This window comes from Clupea harengus, chromosome 14 (assembly GCF_900700415.2).
Source record: "Clupea harengus chromosome 14, Ch_v2.0.2, whole genome shotgun sequence".
Taxonomy (NCBI): Eukaryota; Metazoa; Chordata; class Actinopteri; order Clupeiformes; family Clupeidae; genus Clupea; species Clupea harengus.
The window spans coordinates 22,794,610-22,802,078 of NC_045165.1; positions in this window are offsets into that span (position 1 = coordinate 22,794,610).

The following is a 7,469-nucleotide window of genomic DNA, read 5'->3' on the forward strand; positions in this document are numbered from 1 at the left end:
TTTCTCTCTCTCTCTCTCTCTAACTCCCCTGTCCCACAGAGCACTCTAGTCTTCATGTGCATGGCCGCTGCACTGCTTTTTTAAATCCCAGTAAAGTGTTGCATGATTTGTTGCCCTTAAACCTCTAACCCCCCCCCCCCCCCCCCCAACCCTGAAAGCAAGCCCCTCCATCCAGGGCCTTGATCCCACCGTGAGGAGGCGAGGGTCACACAGAGGCCACGGGTCGTCTGTGATTTCCTCAGTCAGGACCCCCCACCCCACCCCCAAACACTCACAGACACACACACACACACACACACACACACACTTACATACACTCCCAAACACACACAGGCACCCCTGTCTATCCCAAGTGGTATAAAACAACTATGCCCCTGTGCCCTGTAAATAGGGAGCTTATTTCTCTGCCATGGAATGCTCAGACATCTCTTTACAGCCCCTCTTGGACTCCCTAAGCAAGTTTTTTTTTTTTTCCTTCTTTCTTTCTAACCAGTTTTCAGAAATGGAGTGATTGAAAAAGAAGTACACGAAAGAAAAAAAAACTGTAAACAGCAGATTCAGTTCCCCTCTGGTTTCGAGCCTTCCTGCCATTGTTTCCCAAGATGGCCGCGTCACAAAAGAGGAGCCGGGGTCAACCCCAATAAATTAGTTTCTGCACACAATGCAATCCAAATACAGTTTTTTCCCTTTCGTCGTCTTCTGTTTTTACCACCACTTCAAAGGCTGGAGGTTCAGATGAGAGAATGACGTTGAGAGAAAAAAAGTACCCTTCCACTATGAGTTCTGTGTCTCCTTAAATGTATTTATTTATTTATTTTGTTGATTTCCCAGTCGCCCACTGTTGTCTGCTTTTAGATTCATTGTTCGTGTCTCAACAATAGTCTCGGACCACTCTCCAAATAAGGCAGGCCTGGAGTGTGTGCTTCCTGAGTGCAGGACTCTTCGTGTTCAGCTGCAATGTGATCTGGCGTGAGAGAACTGAGCTGGACCCCACATGGTGTGAGGGTTCAACTTCACACCCTCCTCCTCCGACCGACTGACTGACTGATTGCCTCGCTCACATTGTCAGATAAGTAGTAGTGTCACTACACTCAGGCAGGGGCAGGCAGACAGAGTTCGCAAAAATATTTAAATCTGTGGCTTGTTCCTCAAATCAGTCTATTTAGTAGTGTTAAATTGTTTCCATGGAGGGGTTACAAAATATAAACAAACATTTTAACTTTTAAAGTCCTATTGTGTTGTCATTTAGTCTCAGCAGAGCTTGAATGCAGGTTGTGCTATGGAATATAGTTGGCTGTTTAGGAGGCCAAACCACCGCAGAAGCTGGTGTCGGTGTGGGCCTCTTTGAAGGCTGTGTTTTGAGGCCCCCGTAGGTCACTTCAGTTTTCCAACGCAGCCGTCCGCAGAACACTCCGACTGCTCCCCTTTTGATTCCCGGAGGTCTCTTGCGCTTTCCCCAGCGGAGCGTCTCCACGTTGTCCCTCTCATCCCCACCAAGCCGAGAGCCCACAGAGAGCCTCGAGCTGCTGTAGCAGACCACCGCAAGCACCTCCAGCTTTGAGATTCCTGGTTATTTATGGTCAAGGGATGTCCTGTCTCGGTCGGACCCGCTGCACTGGAGCCCATCTTGGCCTCCCTCCCGCGCCGGGGGAGGCTTCTGAATTCAAATATGTGCACATTTCTGGAGAAGCCTTCAGATTGGGTTGCCAGATGATGATATTGGAAGAAAATTTTTAGTGGTGTGATGAATGGTCTGAAAGGGAGTCGATGAGGAGAAAGTAGAAGTTTATACTTTCAGAATACGTTCTTCCACTTACTGGGATGGATATTTCAATTGAGCGAATGTTTGGCAAAGACATCAGTTCTCTGCAGACTGAACATGGAAAACTGACAACAGAGACAACATAAAAACTACAGCCAAAGTAACATGTCAATCGAAATATGAAAAAATACAGATATGTCTAAAATAAAGCTACACTAGGTCTGGGAACAACGCTTTTAACTGAAAAGCTTTCAAAGCACTACAAAGATTTTTTACAAACTTGATTTTTTTTGTTATTTATAATCATCAACATATCAAGCACATCTTGCCAAAAGTTAACCAAAGCAGGGACATAGTAAGCTAACATGAAAACTCAGTTTCCTTTCCTCCAAAGATTTTGCAAGCTACTATCACAAGCCCTGAATATCTATGTTGGTTAATCAGTAATTATTCTTTAGACGTTTCTAACCGGCAAAATACATAGTAAGGCTTTAACGATTATTTTAGTCAACCTATTGATTTCTTAACGTATTAGTGTCTGTCTCTGCAAAACTAAATGAACAGACCATAAATAATTTAGTAAAATTGTAAAACATGTTCTGACAACTCATAACCTGATACCAGTTCATATTTATCCACATGCAGTAATTAAACTACCCCCCTATTTGATGCATGATACTGTCATCAAACACTTGCCTGTAACTCAAGCCCCTTTCTTCAAAAACGATTGCCAGTTTGTGGAAACCCATATATCCTGGATGAATCTTGTGTGAGGGGTGCTGAAAGGTGTTGACTGGGCTTCTTGCTAAGTGAGGTATTACATGTACCGTGCCCCACCACACATTGGTAAAAACAGTGTTGCCGAAGCGGCAGACATATGCACCAAAAAAAATCCAGGGAGCATATTTGGAGTTCCTTGGAGTGAGACTTGATACACTGTGTCTTCATGTAGGCAGGCATTTGGTTGGCTTGGAGGTATGGCAGGCTGATGTACCTAATGTCAGTCATTTTTAACAGTCGCTATATTTGCTTGCCTGTTTTGATTAGCCCTCTCCATGGTAACTGTCGTAGACATGGAAAAGAGTAAAGAAAGAGGTTTTTGATCATATTCAGAGAGAGAGAGAGCGAGCTAGACAGTCTTGCTCTACCTTTGAGCGTAGGTTGCAGCCTTGGTCCTCTGTAAAGGTCAGAGTCCTGACTGGCATTTGGGCTCTGACAGAGGTGACCCAGATTCAGTGTCACTGCTGGTTCACAGAGGTGCGCTCAGCTCGTCCTCCACAGAGCCAGGCCAGCGTGGGGGTGGGATATGGGGAGACAGCGGCCAGGGAACGGGAGGGGCTGCAGGCATGACATTCTGAGAGACATGTGATTAAAAATATGACTTAGGAAAATGTGATTCTACTGCTGGAGGGGGTACTGGGGGAAAATCTGATACAGGAAAAACAAACCCTGGCGCACCCTCCCACAAGTTCACAATTGTGAGCGAGATCTCCTGATGAGAGCTGTCACTGGCTTGTTATTATGAAATAAATGTTCTTGTGTGGAGGGGGGTGGTATGGGTGTGAGGGGAAATATGTCTCTGTGTGTGTGTGTGTGTGTGTGTGTGTGTGTGTGTGTGTGTGTGTGTGTGTGTGTAAGCTCACACACATGTGCATGTGTGTACACAAAATGTCCGTGGAGAGTTCACGGCCTTCACACTCAAGCGGCAACGGCCGCGCTCTAAACAAAATCAAAGCTACCCATCCCGCTGATAGGACCTGGCGCTGCACTGCAGGACCCTCACTCTCTCGGACGCCCGTTCACAAGCACCCCACGCTTTTGCCAAAACAGCGGCAATGATCATCTATCACTGTGCAATAAATCCTGCTGAGAGAGCGCCTCACACCGAGACGAGACGGCTTTCGCCATTATTGACGGTCCCCGGCTTCATTTGGGAAATGTTTGAAAAGGCAGATGTGATTGGTTATTTTATTAAATTGTTGCCACTGGCAACATAATATTTTTGTGTACGAGGGGGAAACCATGGAGGCCAGGGGTGGAGGCTGATCGTGCCGGAGGCCTGGAGAGGGGGGGGGGGGGTATTTTTTACCCAAGCTATATGAGCATTTTGTTGGGTCTCGCTGCAGCGAGCAATTAACTGTTTTGCTGCAAGCGTTCCTGTCTTCTCCTAACGCGTAAACACAAGCACTTTGTCACTTTAACAACACATTTGCACCGACATTCAAATGTATGGGCACATCCTTTTCGCCTGCCTTTGCTTTTGTGTTGCTTCTTTCAATATATAGTTAACTTTTACAAACATATTTGATTAGATGTGTGGTGAATATTCTGCCTGAATCTGAGCCCAGGGAAATATTTAGCCGCCTAACAAGTAGACTACTGAATTTTAAAAGGACTAAATGCAAGATACAGGTTTATAACCAACATCCCATGTTGTTTAGTATACCAGCGTAATGTTACTAATTTTGTAAAATATATGGACCACAATAGTTGAAATAAAACAATGACCCAGCTTGTATCCTTTATGTATTTCATTATTATTATTATTATTTTAGATAGACTTAATCCATAGTGGTTGAACATTTCAATAGCCCTATCTGTGTTTTGCATCTAATATTTTTGGATAATATTTATCTTTATTCTGCCTGTCATTTACATATTTGGTAATATTAACCCTTTTATGTCTTTCTTTCTGAACACCATCGCTGTTTAAATTCATTCTGCTCCAACGCAAGTCATGGCCTATCAGCAGTCTGTAGACGTGGGGTCCTTTAACTGATTAGACTAACTGGGCAGTTTGGCAGAGCCATAAACTACTTCAGTGTCTGAAGACTTCCTGTCTCCAGATGAGTCATCATTTTTCACCCCAGTGACTTGCCATTGGCCCGAATGTCTGATTATAACTGGCTATTCCCTCGAGTGTTGCCCTGCCTACGGGTATGGCCAGATAAGATACAAGCTGCTAAGATACAGGCATGAAGGTGCCACACTGACTATTGACATTTGTTGGGAAACCGCAAGCTTAATTTGTCTCTTCATCTCCCCTTACCCCCTTAGAGTATGGTCAGCTCCAACAAGTTTTCATGCCAGTGGCCTGAGCCCCAAATTGGCTTATGTCATAGTTTGGACATCCCCTGATGCTATTTATTGCCACCCACTGCAGTGATGGACTAAAAAAGCTCTTGACACTAGCTATTACTTTTCAGCACCAGAGCTTCCGACTGCTAACAGGGCCCCTGCTATCTCACCCCTCCTTCAGATACACACACACACACACACAAGGAGGACAGCTCTGCTCTCCCAGTGTCATCTACCAGAGCTGTGATGTCTGTAGGACCTGATGTGTGCTAGTTCATCCCCACCTTCATTTCATTCCCAGCCGTGCACGTGCAGTGATTCTGCTGGTTTTCGCCCAGATCTCACTGCTAGTGAAGAAGAAAATGAACTTCGTGTCACTCTAAAAACACGCTGTATGTTACAGACGTGCAATTGGGAGCTTCTTTGCCGGCATATTTGATTATGGTTATGTAGAATGGACCTATTGAGTTTTGTGTATCTTGTTGTAGTTGTTTGTTTACATATATTCAATTGTACAACTTGTACTCAAGGGGAAAACCCGCTACAAGTTAAAATAGGTTACATGATGCTTCAGTAAGGAATTTGCCATGAACGCTACTCAGTGTAGCCATCTGTGTCAAAGACGCATCAACAACAACCACACTGTCAAAAGACGCCGGTGTGCCCATCCCAAGACCAGAATGCCGTAATCATTTTGAAAAGGAATGCAACGGTGACCTAAAGGAAGGTCTACCTTTTGTTTATTTATCAATGCAGATTAGTTAGTCGGTATTTCCTACATCAAAACAAGTGCAATGTGCTACGGCGATTTACCTTTTATTATGTCACCATAGAGGTTCTGTGTTGGAGGCTCTCTTTGACATTTGATTATTTAAGCATTATCCTCTTAACTCGTTTCACTGAGGTAGGGATTGAGCGAGGTTGTTAACTAAGTGGCCATTCCTAATATCACCAGATTTGTCTCCAAAATGTGGACTAAATCTCGTTATCGGCCTGTAAAGCCGCAGAGCTTACATTTTCTGGCTCTTTAACCGTTTTTCCTTCTCACTGAGCAGCTGGAAAACCAGACACATCAAAGACTCTCAAAGCTAATCTTCTGTAATCTGCGTTTACACTGTTTACTGTTTGAACTTTGGCGGTAATTAGAATCAAGCACGATTCTCACCGAAGTTTTATATTTCAAAAGACAATTTTCAGTATCTTCCCTCAGAAATTAGACTAGTCTACCCTTCACCCTTGTACCATTTCAAACGTAGGGTAAAACAGACTAATTCATTTTCATGTAGTAACAATAAAACCTGCTGTTCCTGTTGATAAATTGCGAAGAGAGGATAGGTAAAAATATGTTATTATATTTATATAATAGAAATATATCGAACATTAGCCTACCCCTCTAAGCAATGTAACTGAGTCACATTCAGCAAGTGAGGGTCTACGGCGAGTGTCACCGACTCTCCTTTCACGTCTCTTCTTTCGCTCTCTTACTCAAGACACACCATTTAAAAAAAAATAAAGAGTGGCTCTAACTGCCACCCGAGGCGAGGTTATTGATGCCAGTCTTAATCATGATCTTCAAGATTATGGCTCAAGATGAATTATTTGGACATCATTATCCTGTGTGTGCTAGTTCACGCCTATCTTACTTTTGCCATCAACATCTTGCCTTGCGCTGACGTTAGTGTAACTGAACTAGCTGTGTGATGACATGAAGACTATGAAAAGCGATTTCAGACACAGCCAAACCAGGCAGCTTGCAACAGGTACCTGATCTAGCCAGGCATTTTGAATTTTGCGCCAAATCATTTAATGACTTAAAGGCTTACCTAAAAGCAAGTCACTTGCATGAATTTGGCTGAACTCTAAAGATAAATGCCCTAGATAAATAGATTATTATGTGCTCGACTTCAGCTTTGCGATTGCTATAGCCCAGGATGCAATCCCGGAATTCAACTGGTAATTTTAATGATTATTGTGGGCTATATGCACGATGACGAAATAGAAAATGACCTTTTATTATGGGCTAGTCAATGACTATGATGATATTACTCAGATATTACACAGGATGCTCAGTTGTTGGTGAACTCTTTCATCATCCCTGAAACAATGAACATTATTATAGAAAAGTTCATTATCTCTTTCATATGTAGGCTACCCACTTCAGAATTCCAAACAAGTTTAGCTTTAGGAAACAAACATTGTGTTACTCGCCCTGTACCTTTATTTTATCATCCAGAAGGGGTCGCCATGACGTTGTAACATTGTGCCCAGGGGTGCGTTTGTAGAGCTTAGTTTGGGCGGGGGAGAAGCTCTCTCTCTCTCTCTCTCCAGTTCTGTCTCCATTCTTACTGTTTACTCTCCTCCTAAGCCAATGGCCAACGTTTTCTGTTATTTACAGTTCTCGTGAAATGTCTCACTTTGCTGCCCTGAGCTTCCCGCAAGACATTTCTAACCTTTTTTTGTTCAAATAGCTGAAAAATGTATGCACTAATGCAAGTTAGGAAACGCAACGATAAATCATCAACATTTTTGCGCCTGTTAGTTCCGCCGATCAAGACGGTATTTATTTGCAGAATCCAGTCCTCAAGCTATGAACCGTGATTATTTCAGTCGAAAACCGGTCAAATGTTGA